Source organism: Dasypus novemcinctus, chromosome 1 (genome assembly GCF_030445035.2).
Source record: "Dasypus novemcinctus isolate mDasNov1 chromosome 1, mDasNov1.1.hap2, whole genome shotgun sequence".
Lineage (NCBI taxonomy): Eukaryota > Metazoa > Chordata > Mammalia > Cingulata > Dasypodidae > Dasypus > Dasypus novemcinctus.
In genome coordinates, this window is record NC_080673.1 from 206,977,117 (window position 1) to 206,993,764 (window position 16,648).

The 16,648-nt window shown below is 44.1% G+C and overlaps 1 protein-coding gene across 5 annotated transcripts in view; it reads right to left on the minus strand.

Moving 5' to 3' along the window:
* The window catches only part of FAM193A (family with sequence similarity 193 member A), a 227,574-nt gene extending 212,709 nt beyond the window's left edge, over positions 1 to 14,865 (minus strand). For 3 of the 5 annotated variants that reach the window (XM_058301395.1, XM_071217533.1, XM_071217532.1), the window contains exon 1: positions 14,796 to 14,859. The gene's annotated coding sequence lies outside the window, so the exon portion shown is untranslated. Of the gene's footprint in view, positions 1 to 14,795 lie in introns of all 5 variants that reach the window. The other 2 variants (XM_058301418.1, XM_058301388.2) reach the window with 1 other exon arrangement.
* Between the last annotated feature and the right edge of the window lie 1,783 nt (positions 14,866 to 16,648).

Sequence of the window (16,648 nt, forward strand, 5' to 3'; positions counted from 1 at the left end):
GCCACACGTGCCCATCACGCCAGCTCACCTTCTCCAGCAGGCACCAGGAACTGAACCTTGGGCCTCCCATCCGGTAGCAGAAGCCCAATCCCTTGAGCCACATCCACTTCCCATAAGAATCATTTTAAGAAAAGATATCCTATATTCAGAAAACTACAGAACAATGCTAAAAGAAATCAAAGATGTAAACAAATGCAAAGACATTCCATACTCATGGTATGGAAGACTAAATATCATGAAGATGTCAATCCTACCCAAACTGATTCACAGATTCAATGTAATACCAATCAAAATTCCAAATGCCTACTTTACAGAAATAGAAGAGGCAATTAGCAAATTTATTTGGAAGGGAAAGTGCACCCAAATAGCCAAAAGCATCCTAAAAAAGAATAGCGGGAAGTGGATTTGGCTCACCTGAAAGAGCATCTGCCTATCACATGGGAGGTCCAGGGTTCAAACCCAGGGCCTCCTGACCCTTGTGGAGCTGGCCTATGTGCAGTACTGATGCACGCAAAGAGTGCCGTGCCATGCAGGGGTGTCTCCCACATAGGGGAGCCCCATGAGCAAGGAGTGCACCCCGTAGGGAGAGCTGCCCAGTGCGAAAAAAGCGCAGCCCACCCAGGAGTGGCGCCACATACACAGAGAGCTGACACAGCAAGATGACCCAACAAAAAAGAGACGCATTTTCCCAGTGCTGCTGACAATACAAGCAGACATAGAAGAACACAGCAAATGGATACAGAGAGCACACAACTGATGGGGGTGGGGTAAGGGGAGAGAAATAAATAAATCTTTAAAAAAAAAAAAGAATAGCAACGTGGGAGGACTCTCACAGCCTGATATTGAGACATACTACAAAGCTACAGTGGTCAAAACAGCATGGTATTGGCATAAAGATACACACATTGATCAATGGAATAGAAGTGAGAGTCCAAAAATAAACCCTCACCTCTATGGCCAAATGGTTTTTGACAAAACCTACCAAGTCTGTGTTGACCAGGACAAAATAGTCTCTTCACCAAATGTGCTGGGATAATTAGATATCCATAACCAAAAAAATGAAAGAGGACACCTATCTCACAAGAATCAACTTAAAATGGATCAAAGTCCTAAATATAAAAGCCAGGACCATAAAACTACTAGAAGAAAATGTAGGGAAACATCTTAAAGATCTTGTGGTAGGTGGTGGTTTCTTGGACCTGTCACCCAAAGTACGAGCAACAAAAGAAAAAAATGATAAATGGGACCTCCTCAAAATTGAACACTTTTGCACCTCACAGGACTTTGTCAAAAGAGTAAAAAGGCAGCTAACCCAATGGGAGAAAATATTTGGAAAGCACACATCCAATAAGGGTTTAATATAATGATATATAAAGAGGTGCTATAACTCAATAATAAAGAGACAAACAACCCAATTGAAAAATGGGCAAAAGACTTGAGTAGACATTTGTACAAAGAAGAAATATCAGGTTGGTGCAATGGTAACTGCGGTTTTGCACTGCTGAAATTTGCTATTTGCTACTGGCATACATTTTTAAATAAATGTGGTTATGTTATACATCATTTTAATGTGCATTTCTCGCTTTATGCTTTTTTGCTAATGACTTATTAATTGTTGCTTATTTTATACTTATTTTAGACTATTGAAAGATGTGGGAAGCACATGTGGCTCAACTGATAGAGTATCCGCCTACCATACAGGAGGCCCAGGGTTCAAACCCAGGGTCTCCTGGTCCATGTGGTGAGCTGGCCCACATGACGCAACAAGGAGACACAGATTCCCGGTGCCGCCAAGAATGCAAGTGGACACAGAAGAACACACAGCGCATGGACACAAGGGAGCAGACAACGGGGGGAGGAGAGGGGAGGGGAGGGGGTAAGGGGAAGAGAAATAAATAAAATAAACCTTTAAAAAAAAAAAGATGTTACAAAAGCAAATCCGAGTGATTTTCTTATTTGAGTTCAAAATGGGGGTCATAAAGCAGCAGAGACAACTCGCAACATCAACAACGCATTTGGCCCAGGAACTGCTAATGAACATATAGTAAGCAGTGGTCAGGAAGTTTTGCAGGAAGCAGATGTGGCTGAATCAACTGGGCTCCTGCCTACCATACGAGAGGTCCAGAGGTCGATTCCCAGGGCCTCCTGGTAAAAGCAAGCTGGTCCGCACAGCGAGTTGGCCCACAGAGAGAGCTGGCCCATGCAGGAGAGCTGGCCCACATGGCAAGCTGGCCCAAGCGGAGAGCTGGCACAGCAAGATGATACAACAAAAAGACACAGAGAAGAGACTATAAGAGATGCAGGAGACCAGGAAGAGATTAAGCACCTCTCTCCCCCTCTGGAAGGTCCCAGGATCGGTTCCGGTGCCACCTAAAGAAAAGACAAGCAGACAGAGAACACACAGCGAATGGACACAGACAGGAGACGAGGTGAGGAGAGGGAATAAATAAGTAAATCTATCTTTTTAAAAAAAGAAGTTTTGCAAAGGAGATGAGGGCCTTGAAGGATGAGCCAAAAGAAGTTGACAACAATCAACTGAGAGCAATCACTGAAGATAATCCTCTTAAACTACACGAGAAGTTGCAGAAGAACTCAACGTCAACCATTCTATGTTCATTCAACATTTGAAGGAAATTGGAAAGGTGTAAAAGCTCAGTAAGGGGGTGCCTCAGGAGCTGACCGAACATCAACAAAATTGTCATTTTGAAGTGTCGTCTTCTCTTATTCTAAGCAACAACAATGAACCATTTCTCAACTGGATTGTGACATGAAACAGAAAGTCGATTTTATACAACAACCAGTGACAACGAGCTCAGTGGTTGGACCAAGAAGCTACAATACCACTACTGGTTATACACCCAGAAGAATGGAGAGCAGTAACACGAACAGATACCTGAACACCTCTATTCACAGAAGCGTTATTCACAGTTGCCAAAAGTTGGAAACAACCCAGGTGTCCATCAACCGATGAATGGATAAACAAACTGTGGCATATTCACACAATGGTATATTACGCAGCTGTAAGAAGAAATGAAGTTCTGAAGCATATGACAACATGGATGAACCTGGAGGACATTATGTTGAGCAAAGCAAGCCAGACACAAAAGGACAAATACTGTATGACTGCACTATTATAAACTAAAGATACTGCATAAATTTATCAAGGTAATAACTAGAAAATAGGTCACCAAAAAACAGAATGATGTTAGAGAACAGAAAGCTAAGGGTTAACCTATGCAGAAATAGTAAAAAGATTGTTTGTAAATGTTTAGAAATGAACAGAAATGGTGAAATCACATCACAACGTTTATAACTAGCAGAGCTATTATATGGGATGACAGTGGTTGAAAGGGAAAGTTAAGGACGTGTATATTACTAGAAGGAAAGTTAAAAAATGTTACATAGGACTGTATAACATAGTGAAACCTCATGTGAAATATGAGTATGGGTAATATGGCATTTATAAGACTGTTTTTTGTTTGTTTTAAGAATTATTTATTTCTCCCCCTCCCTCATTGTTTGTACTCAAGGTCTGCTGTGTCTGTCCATTGTAAGTTCTCTGTGTCTGCTTGTCTTCTTTTAGGGGGCATCAGGAACCAAACCAGGACCTCCCATGTGGGAAGGAGGCACCCAGCCGCCTGAGCCACATCTGCTCCCTGCTTGTTGGGTCTCCTCGATGTGTCTCATTGCGACATCTCATTGCATCAGCTCACCACACCAGCCCTTCACATAACCTCACTTCCTTACTTGCCTTCTTTAGGAGGCAATGGGAATCAAACCCAGGTCCTCCCATGTGGAAAGCAGGCACCTAACTCCTTGAGCCACATATGCTCCCCCATAAGACTGTTTTTACAAAATATAAATACAAATAAACTAGAGAGAAACAGAAGAGCAACTATGTACAGCAGGCAAAGCATAAAGATTGAAATTTGATGAGTTTTTTTGTTTTATTATTGCAATAATGAAAATGTCCTAGTAATGATTTAAACGATAAATGCATAACTATGTGGTTATACCAAATAAATTGTACACTTTGGATGGATTGTATGCTTTATTAACTTGTATCAATAAAATTAATTTGTTTAAAAAAATAATAAAAGAATGAATGTGGACCCCTACCTCTCACCACACATAAAAGTTATTTCAAAATGCATCAATGACCTAAATACAAGAGCTCAACCACACATAAAAGTTATTTCAAAATGCATCAATGACCTAAATACAAGAGCTCATACTATAAAACCCTTACTAAAAAACAGGGAAATAGTCAGGACCTTGTGGCAGGCAATGGATTTTTAGATTTTACTACAAAAGCACAAACAACAAATATAATAAATAAATAAAAGGGGACTTTAATAAAGTTTAATAATTTTATGCAAAGGACATCATCAAGAAAATGAGCAGAAAACCTACAGTTTGGGAGAAAATATTTGGAAACCATGTATCTGATAAGGGTTTAATATCCAGATTCACATACACCTCAACACTTAGGTGTATGATAATACACCTAAACAACAAAAAAGACCAACAACCCAATTAAAAAATGGACCAAGACAGCCACTGTGGAGAACTGTTTGGCAGATCCTAAAGAAGTTGACTATAGACTTGCCATGGGACCCTGCAATACCACTGCTAGGTACATACCCAGAAGAAATGAGAGCAGTGACATGTACAGATATCTGCACATTGATGTACATACCAGCATTATTCACAATAGCCAAAAGGTGAAAACAACCCAGGTGTCCATCAACTGATGAAGGGATAAACAAATTGTGGAGCATACACAAAATGGAATATTATGCATCTGTAAGAAGAAATGAAGTCGTGAAGGATATGACAACATGGATGAACCTGGAGAACATTATGTTGGTGAAGCAAGTCAGACACAAAAGGAAAAGTACTTTTCCTTTTGACTGCCCTATTATGAACTAAACATATTATGTGAAATATAAATATATTATGTGAAATATGAATATGGGTAGAATTGTATATATGAGACCATTTTTCCTTGAAATTGAACAAATGTAAGCCAATACTATATAATGTTAATATCAGACTGTATTAGTCAGTCAAAGGGGTGCTGATGCAAAATACCAGAAATTGGTTGGTTTTTATAAAGGGTATTTATTTGGGGTAGGAGCTTACAGTTACCAGGCCATAAACCATAAGTTACTTCTCTCAACAAAGTCTATTTTCATGTGTTGGAGCAAGATGGCTGCCGATGTCTATGAGAGTTCAAGCTTCCTGGGTTCCTCCCTTCCTGGGTCTGGCTTCTCTTTCCTCTGTGAGCTTACTTCCCGGGGCTCCAGCTTAAGGTTTCAGCATCAGACTCCAACATCAAAACCCCAACACTGAAAACCCTCAATTCTGTCCTTTGCCATGCCTTTTATCTGTGAGTCCCCACCCCTCAATGCCCTAATGACGTGGCTCAATCAAAGCCCTAATCATAACTTAATCATGCCCAGATACAGACCAGATTACAAACATAATCCAATTTCTATATTTGGAATTTATAACCATATCAAACTGCTACATAGACAAAAAAATATATTATACTAAGTGAAGGAGACCAGATACAGAGTACTACATATTGCATGATTCTATTTATATAAAATGTAAATAAAAATCAATTCACAAAGATGAAAGGTTAATTGTTATGTAGGTCTGAAGAAAGAATGCTAAGGGGTTTGGAGTTTTTCTTTTGGAGTAATGAAATTGTTCTAGAATTTTTAGGATGATGAATATACAACATTGTGATCAATCTAAAAGCCATTGGTTATATTCTTTGGATAGAATAGCCAGAAACAGGAGCTATGTAAAGTGGGAGAAGCATAGAAAGATTGAGAGATGAGGAATTTTCTTGTTTTTGTTTCTTTGTTTTTTTTGTATTATACCTAAATAACGAAAATGCTCTAATAATGACTGAAATGATGAATGCACAACTATATGATTATATGTGTACAATCAAATACCACTGATTGTACACCTTGCAGGAACTGTATGCTTTATTAACATGTATCAATAAAATAAATTTTTTTAAAAATGGACCAAGGTTGCTGGGAGAACTACATATTTGTATCTAAAAGAAAGAAAAAGACCCCTACCTCACACCTTATACAAAAATTAACTCAAAATGGATCAAGGACCTAAATATAAAAGCTAGAACCATAAACTCCTAGAATATTATGATGCAGGGAAACATGGTCAAGATCTTATGGAAGGTGGTAGTTTCTTAAACCTCACACCCAAAGCACAAGCAATGAAAGAAAAAAAATAGATAAAAGGGATAGCCTCAAAATTAAAACACTTTCACATTTCAAACGGCTTTGTTAAGATGATGAAAAGACGGCATACTCACTGGGAGAAAAGCTTCGGAAACCACATATCCACGTAAGTGTTTGATTTCCACACTCTTATAGAGATCACACAACTGAGTGAAAAAGAGACAAGCAGTGCAATTTTTAAAATGGACAAAAGACTTGAACAGACATTTGTCCAAAGAAGAAATACGAAAGGCCAAAAGGCACATGAAAAGATGCTCAACATCACTACCATCAGGGAAATGCAGGTTTAAACTCCAATGAGTTATTTCACACCTTGCAGAATGGCTACTATAAACAAAAAAGAAAACTACTAGTGCTGGAGAGAACGCAAAGAAATAGGAACACTCCCTCACTGTTGGTGGGAGTGTATAGATTGGTGCAGCCTCTGTGGAAGACAGTTTAGAGGTTCCTCAGGAAACTAAATATAGAACTGCCACATGATCCGGCAATCCCACTACTAGGAATATATTCAGAGGAACTGAAAGCAAGGACACACAGGTATCTGCACACTGATGTTCACAACTGCTAAAACATGAAACAACCTAAGCGCTCGTCAATTGATAAATGGATAAACAAAATGTGGTACATACACATGATGTAATACTATTCAGCCGTAATAAGAAATGAAGTGGAGATGCATATGACAACAAGGGTGAAACTTGAGGACATTATGTTGAGGGAATTAAGCCAGACACAAAAGGACAAATATTGTATGGTCTCATTAGTATGAACTAATATGATGAGTAAACTTGTGGAGTTCAACTCTAGAGTGTAAGTTACTAGAAGACAAGATATAGGCCGAGAAGGGGAAGCTGACACAATGTAAAACGTTTAACAAGGCTGACTGGAAACATGTGGAAACAGACAGTTGACAGTAACACATTACAATGAGTATAACTAACACTACTGACTTAAAACTGTGATTGTGGCTGAAAGGGGTAGTCTAGGAAGGTTAATATTAATTGAGAGGCAGCCAGAGGATAATCTAGAGACCGTATAACATAGTGATTGTGGTGGTAGGTGAGGATTGTGTTTACTAATACAAATACAAGAATGTTTTATTACAAGGTGTAAAGAAAATGGTGATACATGAGAAAAATATAACTAAGGTAACTTATCACCTATACTTAATATTGTAATATTCTTATTTCAAAGGCAAAGAACAGAGATACTATATCAATACTTTTTTTTTCTCTCCCCTTCCCCGCCGCCGCCCCCCCCCCGCCCCCCATTGTCTGCTCTCTGTGTCCATTCACTGTGTGTTCTTCTGTGTCCACCTGTATTCTTGTCAGCAGCACCAGGAATCTGTGTCTCTTTTTGTTGCATCATCTTGCTGCATCAGCTCTCCGTGTGTGTGGCGCCACTCCTGGGCAGGCTGCACTTTTCTCGCGCGGGGTAGCTCTCCTTACGGGGCGCGCTCCTTGTGCGTGGGGCTCCCCTGCACATGGGGGAGACCCCTACGCTGTACGGCACTCCTTGGGCGCATCAGCACTGTGCGTGGGCCAGCTCATCACATGGGTCAGGAGGCCCTGAGTTTGAACCCTGGACCTCCCATGTGGTAGGCAGAAGCTCTATCCGTTGAGCTAAATCCGCTGCCCCTATATCAATACTAACAATCAAAAAAAAAGAATATAGGAACTTAGTTTACGAGATGTAAATATCATCAAGCTTTTTTTTTCCATTTTCTTCATTAACAAGGAGACTTTCGTCATGTCTTTCAACTAATTTGTGCTCATTTATTCATCTTTCAGAATACCACAGAAACAAAGTAAGTTTGTTTGTAGAATTAAATAAATGAATTTTTTAAAGTAATGCTTCCATTATTTGTTAAGCAGCCTTTTGTCTGCCATTTTATTTTTTGAAAGTGAAATAAAGTATAGGTGAAGGATCTGAAATCAAGGAAGATATTCAAATGGCCAATAAGTGTATGAAAAGATGTTCAACATAATCAGCCACTAGAGGAAACAAATTAAAACCACAATGAGCTTCACACCCACTAGTATGGCTATTATTTTAAAAACTGAAAATAACCAGTACTGGCAAGGAGGTGAGAAGTAGGAGCACTAGTACATTGTTGCTGGGAATGTCAAATGGTACAGCCCTTGTGAAAAGTTTGGCAGTTCCTAAGAAAGTTACACAAAGAAATACCTTATGACCAGCCAATTCCATGCCTATGTATATCCCCAAAAGCAATGAAAGCAGGGTCTCAGACAGATATTTGTACACCATAATTATCACACCATTATTCACAACTGCCAAAAGGTGGAAGCAACCTAAGTGTCCCTCAACAGATGACTGGATAAACAAAATATAGTGTATCATACAATGAAATATTATTCAGCCATAAAAAGTTGTACAGTGTTGGTACATGCTACAACATGGATAAATTTTAAAAGCATGTTGAGAGAAATAAGGCAGACACAAAATGACAAATATTGTATTTGTCTTCTATGAAATACTTAGAATAAGCAAATTCATAGAGCCAGAAAGCAGAACAGCGGTTATCAGGGATACAAGGGAGGGGAGAATGTGCTGCTATTGCTAAATGAACTTGAGTTTTGGTTTGGGTTAATGAAGAAAGTCTGGAATGGATAGTGGTGAAAGTTACATAGTGTTGCCAATATTGCCAAGAACTGTCCATTCAAAATGGTTAAAATGATTTTCATACTCTGTGTATTTTACCCCAATTTAAAAAGTTAACTAATTATTTAAAAAACAAAAAACAAAGCACAGCTCTAAATGTAAAATTTAAAACTACATCTTTTTTGTTTTTTGAGGTCCTGGGACCAGGGATTGAATCTGGGACCTCATATGTGGGAGGGTGGCACTCAACCACTGAGCCATATCGGTTTCCTTGAGCTGGCTTTTTCATCTGTTTGCTTGTTGTTTTGGGGTTTTTTAAAGAGGCACCAGGAACTGAACCCAGAACCTCCCATGTAAGAGGCAGGTGCTCAACTGCTTGAACCACATCCACTCCCCTTTTGTAGAACCAAAGGCAAAAATCTCCATGATCTGGGGCTAAGACAAAGAGTTCTTAGACATGACACTAAAAGAAGCCATAAAAGAAAAAAATTGATAAACTAAGCCTCACTAAAATTAATTTTTTTTTCTTCCACAGACACTGTTAATAGAATAAAGACAAGCTAAAGATTAGGAGAAGGTGTTTTGCCAATCACATATCCAACAAAGCCTTGTACCCAGAATATAAGAAAACTCTTTAAACTCAAAAGTAAGAAAAGAACAACCTGATCAAAAATAGGCAAAATCTTGCATAAACACTTCACCCAAGAGGATACAAGAATGGCATATAAACACATGAGAAGCGTTCAGTTATCATCAGTCATTAGGAAAATGTAAATTAAAACCATGATGAGAAATAGTATACACCTATTTATTAAAACGATTAAAATTAAACCCTCTGATAATATCAAGTACTGACACAGCAATTGGAACTCTCATACATTGCTGGGGGGAATACAAAATGGTACTGCCCCTCTAGGAAATAGTTTGCAAATTTCTTATAATGTTACCATATTATCCAGCTCCCACTCTGATATTTACCCTAGAGAAACAGAAAGTTACTTTCACACAAAAACCTGTACACAAATGTTTATAATGGCTCTGTTCATAATCACCAAAACCTGGAAAAAACTCAAATGTCAATCAAGGAAAGAATGGAAAAACTGTGGTACATCCATATAATGGAATACTACTCAGCAGTAAAGAGGATCACACTACTGGTACAGGCAACAACTTGGGTGAATCTCGACGTGATTATGCTGAGTGAAAGAAACCTGCTGCAAAGATACCTACTGTATGATTCAATCTACAATATATTCTCCAAAGACAAAATTACAGTAACAGAGAACATATCAGTAACTGTACAAAGTGTAGGGGTGGCAGAGAGTGTGACTGCTCAGGGATAGCACTGGAGAGTATTTGTGGGTAATAAAACTGTTTTATACCCTGATTGTGATAGTGGTTACATGAGTCTCTATATGTGTTAAAATTCAAATAACTATAAACAAAATTTTCAATTTTATAGTATGGTAACTTTTTTAGATTAGCATATAATAAAACCACTTAAAAAAAAAACTTAGGAAAAGTGTCTGACAATATTTATTAAAGTCAAACCCAGCAGCTATGCCCCAAGTGTACATATGATTGACCAACAAACAGAGACAGGAATGAATATACTTATCAGCTTGACTCATAACAACCATAAAATGAAATAACCCAAACGTCCATCAATATTGAAATGGAAAAATAAATTGTGGAATATTCACACCCTGGAAAACTACATGCCATGAAAAGAACGATCAACCGCTAAACGCAACAACACGGATGCATCTGAGCCAAAGAACCCTGACTTGAGTCTCTTCATATGAAATTCAAAGCAGGCAACTCAACTACAAGGCTATAGACCAGAGCAGTGGTGCAGATGACTCTGAGGGGCACAGGGGTGTTGGGCAATATACCTCAATAAGAGGTGATGGTTACACAGCTGCACACATGCACAAAAAATAACCAACCACAGAGGTGCTATTTGCAACTGCATCATTTCTAAAACCCATGTGACGATAAATTAGTAACCGTAGTTAAAGCACGTAAGGTTCTACATCTCTATTCAACCTACTTCCTCAGGTCACTAAGGCAAACATGAACTAGACAAACCTCATTGCAGCAATTTCCACAAAGGGAAGGCCTCTAAGCACACCCAGCTGTACCCTCAGAGACCCCTAACCTTACGAGGACTGTGAAGGCCAGTGATCACAGCACGTAAACAGAGGGTACACCGTATGGTGGCTTTTAAACGTTATTGACCATGCTTTCCTTCTCCATACCTTTTAGGCAAGGAAAGAGGATTTACATTATTACAAATGTTCTGTACACTACAACAGGCTTGCTTCTGACTTAAAAATTTTAATAATGATGTATGAAAATATACTTTGACCCCTACCCCAAATGGCTACCCTCTATAAATCTCTAACAGCATTACAAAAATAGCACTAAATCCCCGTTAGAACATTCCTTAAGTGTAAATTATATGCAATTTGATAGTCCAACAGCTAGGGAAACAGCTCAGTTTCCATAATAGAGGAATTCTGTTTTTTCAAATAATATGCATATGGCTTAATTTTGCACATCTATTCAGAAAACAGAATTCTGATCGTGTAAAAATTTTTATTTTGTACATCATGTCTAAATGTTTAACTGTCAAAAAGGTGGGAAAAGGCAAAATAAGTTTTATTTTAAAAAGGCAAAATGTTAGTAACCATTAAGTTGTAAAAATAGTTTACCTTTTTGCTCCATAAAATTTATTTACCGCAAAGTTTTATTGTTTTTAAATTGTAGTAAAGTGGGGGGGAGAGGGGGGGTGGGGGGGTGGGGTTGAATGGGACCTCACATATATATTTTTAATGTAATATTATTACAAAGTCAATAAAAAAAAAATACAAAAAAAAATAAAAAATAAAAAATAAATTGTAGTAAAGTTTGAGGACTTGAGGCATGTGCAAAAAGGGAAAAAATGAAGCCATAAGGCAGCCTACCACAAAGTATTTTGATGCATATTCTATCAGATACACATACACGAACAGGAATTTTAGAATGGACTATACTTCAAATACTGTTCTCTGTTTTGCAAGCTTCTTTTTTCACTTACTAAATCATGAACATTATGAAGATTATACTTAAAAATAGAAATGTAATGTAATAAGATATATTCATGATAGCCTTCACCTTTCAACTTTCCATTTCAGGGGCCACCCCTTTGTAGTCTGTGTTACAGCAGACTAGTCTACAAGGCTTTGTTGGAGCAGGTCTTGCCCAAGAAACATGTCTGCGTTTCTAACTAAGGACAGTTTCCCCCTTCCACAGGAGGAAAAAGCTACGTCCACAGGCTTCCGAGGCAGTGTCTCTCATCAAGTTTAGCCCAGACTCCTGAAAAGGAGCAACAATGCACACAGTTCTCCTGTGTGCCATAAACTATCCAAGCACCTTTCCTGCACCTACTCATTTAATTTTCACAATAGCCCTAGGACCTGGATGCTACTGTGATTTAGAAAACTGAGGCAGCCCAAGGTCACCGAGTCCATCAAATCTGTGTTCCCCCAAGCTTTTTGTTCATTTGTTTGGGGCCAAACACTTCCTCAGCCGCCCCGTTGTCTTACTTCTCCCCAAGTCACCTTGGTGGATAACAGTCCTTTGCCCAGCACAGAGGGTGGTGGCAAAGCTTCCACCTTCCTTAGCCGCCTGTGTGACTCTACAGAGTGGAGGGGATGCCCCGTAGGAACTAGAAAGCATCTCCAGGAAACACGGGGCCAATCCCACTCCCTTTTTCTTACTGACACTGTTTTGATGACCTGCTCCGCGCCCCAAAACCTCACCATCTAGGGGGAAATAATTCAGAGGCTACATAATTACCTCTTCAAGACTTTTGTGACTGGTGTCAAGAACATTTTAAGCCCTGTTACCATAAAGAATACCTTTTCAAGCTCACGATTATTAAAATAACTTGTGAAGAAATTTTAAAACAAAGGACATAGGTTTAAAAGTTTAAAACACAGTAAAATGAGATATTTTTCAAATGCAGGTCACGACTCAATAGTTGATAGTGAAATATTTCTGTGAACAGCAATCAGCGTTTTATTAATGAAATAGAATGGAATAGGAAAGATAAAAATATGAGTATCAGAATATCATTTTGTAAAACTTCTGTGTATATACGTTAGGTGTATGTATGCATATGTGTATACATATCTATGTATGTATGTATGCATGCACACACATATACAGATATATACAAAGATGTGTTTGCGTCTGCATGCATACTCTGGGCCTTTATGTAAATTTCTTACAGTGGGTCATGGTCAAAAACCCTGATACATAATAATTTAAGGGATAAGACAGTCACAGTGGGTCATGGTCAAAAACCCTGATACATAATAATTTAAGGGATAAGACAGTCCTGTCAGAACAATACTAGGCACACAGTTATCAGCTGTTTGAATAGTGTGATTAAAACTAAAATTAATTATTTTATCTAAATATTTCAAAGTAAATGAGAATTGTTAAAACCTGAAATGGTATAAAAGGGTAGAGTATCGTGCCTTCAGCTTGTTTTTACTGAATCAACAGAAACGGGTATATTTTACATCTAGCTACAACGAATACCATCAACACTTCTGGCAGGGATTTGAAGAAACTTCCCTGCGTCCCAGAGTCGCCCCACACGCTGCACTGGGAAGCCAATGACCCCGAGAACCTCAGACTGTTCCGCTCTCCGGGGTATAGGGTAAGGGCAACCGCTGAGACTGAAGTCTAAAGCTATGTCCCAGGATCCTAAACAAATGTAGCAATATAATCTACAGCGTCTCCAACAGCTGCACTTCCGACACTGCAGAGAACACTCAGAATACTTCAAATGGAAAGTGGAGTACTCATGCATTACTGTGTTTTCATCTAATAGTGTAAGTACCAGAAAACCACGCCATATGTAATGATCTCTTCTCTGTCTCACTACACTGTTCCAACTTAATATTTGGAATCTTGCACAAAACAATTTGTTTCATGATTTGGAATGCAAATTTTCCTGATGAAGTTTTTTTTTTTTTAACTGCAAATGTCTTTAAAATAACCTAACAACGTCGTTATAAGAACCCAAGTTTTCAGAAAACCCATTTCTCTCTCAGGAGCCAAAAGAACGATTTGAAATGACTATGCCAAATCCACACCGCGGACATCACGCATTGTCTCTCCTGAAGCGTTAGAACCAAGAGCTGAATAAAAGTGGCAGCAATCCATGATTGGTGGGTGAAGTGCGTGCTGGCTGCCTTCACAAACAAACCAGAAAAAAATCACTCTTCCAATTCCTTCAGCTCAAACGCTAAATCTGTGCCTGAACGAGATGGCTAATCACAGCTAAAACTCAAAAACGCAGGAGCCGAAGGGCTAGGGCAGCCTCCTCGAGATGGCTGTTAGGTAGCTAGCTTTGGGATGACCAAGCTGGAGGAGAAAAGGGAAACTTTCAAGAGGCATCTGTCAAGGATGATGCTCTGCAAGGGCACCAGGAAGGTGGGACTCGTGCAAGGCCCTGTCGAGTCGCTCAGAACTGTACAGGGAAGCCCTGCTCACCACTGGAATCGACATTTTTCCGGAATGACAAGCTCCGCCGCGGCGAGATGCTCCAACGCCGCGGGGCACCGGCCGCGGGGTCGCGACAGCGGCGCGGAGGTCCCGGCGGCGAGGCCCGGCCGAGCCCGGGACCCAGGCAGCGGCGCCCCCGCACCGCCCCGCGGCCGGCTCAGGGGAGCTGTCACGGCGCGCGGCCGGCCCACCTGCCGGCCCCGCCTCGGCGCCCGCCGCGGCTCGGCGCGGCCTCCCCGCCGCGCCCGCGCCCGCTCCCCGCCGCAGCCTCCGCGCTCCCCGCCCGCCGGCCCCCGCCCCCGCCGCCGGCTCGCGGCCGCTCACCTCGAAGTAGGCTCCGGGGGCGGCGCCGCCCGCGCCCGCGCCGAGGGGCCCGTTGGCCGCCGCCGCGCCGCCCAGCAGGCCCGCCGCGCCGCCCGGGGCCGCCAGGCCCGCGGCCTGGGAGCCGCGCAGCGCCGCCGCCGGGCCGGCCTTGCCGCCGCCCGCGCCGCCGTTACCCCCGCCCGAGCCGCCGCCGCCCGGACCGCCGCCCCGCTTGTTCTTCCGGCGCTTGGCCCCGCGCTTGGCGTCGGCCGGGCTCATGGCGGGCGGGCAGGGGGAGCGCGGGGCGGGCGCGGGGCCGCGGCGGCGGCGAGGGCGGCGGAGGGCGGGGAAGCGGGGAGGCTGAGGCGGCGGCGGCGGGCGCTCCGGGCCGGCCGCGGGCGGGGGGCGGCTGCGCGGGGTCGCCTGCCGGGCGGGGAGGGCCGGGGCGGGCCGGAGGCGCGGGGAGAGGCCGCTGGGCAGCAGGAACGGCGAGTCCACCGGGCCCGGCGCCGCCGCTGACCAGAGTTAGAGTCCAATATGGCGGACACAAGGGGAAAGGGATCCCAGTTTACGTCGGGGGAGGGGGAAGGAGCGGCCGGGAGGGGGAGGGGTGAGGGCGCCCTCCCCCCCCCACCTCACTCCTCCCCCCCAGCGCCGCTTCCCCTTTCTCCTCGCCCTCTCCCGCCCGCCGTTAACGTGCGCTCGGAGCGCAGGGCACGCCGGGACTTGTAGTCCACTGGCCTGCGTGGCCGCCGAGAACACCCTGAGGAGAACCACGACTCCCGTCAGGCCGCGCGCGCGGAGGCCCGGCACGCCGCGAGGGCTGGGGCGGGCGGGGGGACTGCGGCGCTGACCTCACCGCGGCGCTCCCCGCCGCCCGCGCCGCGCGGCCTTGTGGGAGTTGTAGTCGAGCGGGGGCCGGGCAGGCGGGAGGCCGCGTCGCCGCCCAGGTGGGCGAACCACAGGGCTGCGGGCGAGGAGTCCCGCCTCCCGCCCGCCCCGCCCGGCGCGCCCCGCGGGGTGCCGCAGGCCGGATGCGCCTCCCCGGCTGCGGGCTGGCCCGCTCGACCCCGCGCGGGAGCCCCGCCGCGAGCGGGCCCGACGACCTTGCGCGCCCCGGGTTCGAATCCGCTGCCTGCCCGGCTGGCTCTGACCTTGGGCCAGTCTCCGATTACTCCGCGAGGACCACAGAACCGCCTCCCTCGCGGGGTGCGGGCGACGGCGAGGGGCGTGGGCCCGCCGGGAGCCGCCACGCCCGTCCGCTCGCCGGCGGTCACAGGTCCCGGAGCCTTGGCCGAGCGCCCCCGGGGCTCCAAGCTGCCGCCTCCCCGGCACCCGAGGGCGCCCCCCGACCCTGCGGCTTCCTGAGGGCGCCTTGCCGGGCCTCGGGAAAGGGGGATCCGTTGCTGGGGCCTGCGCGCTGGGAGGCCCCGCTCCTCCCAAACCCGGAGACGCCCAGGACTTTTTTTGGCCCTGCTGCGGAGCTCGGGCTTCTGACGCGTAGGTTCGCGGGGCGCCACGCGTCCCCTTGCCGGTCGTCACTCCTGCGCGGGCCGCAGCCACGGCCTTGTCACCGCTGACGAAGGTCCTAAAGCAGGCGATCCAGCCAGCCTTCTGCCGAGAGCCCCTCAGAGCCCTCGCCTCGGCCTCCCAGCAGCACCGTGGGTGATCCTGCCCTGAACCTGACTTTGAGCACGGGAAGGGGTCCTCTCGCGGCGGTCCTGACCCTCTCCGCACCTCCACGGGGACTGGGTCAGCCGTCTCCCTGCTCTCCCAGCTCCTGTGCTTTCTCCTTGTCCTGTCATAGCACCTTGGCACTGGACTGGGATCCTTGGGGTTCAGCAGTATCCCCAGAGAGGAGAAATCTTAGGAGA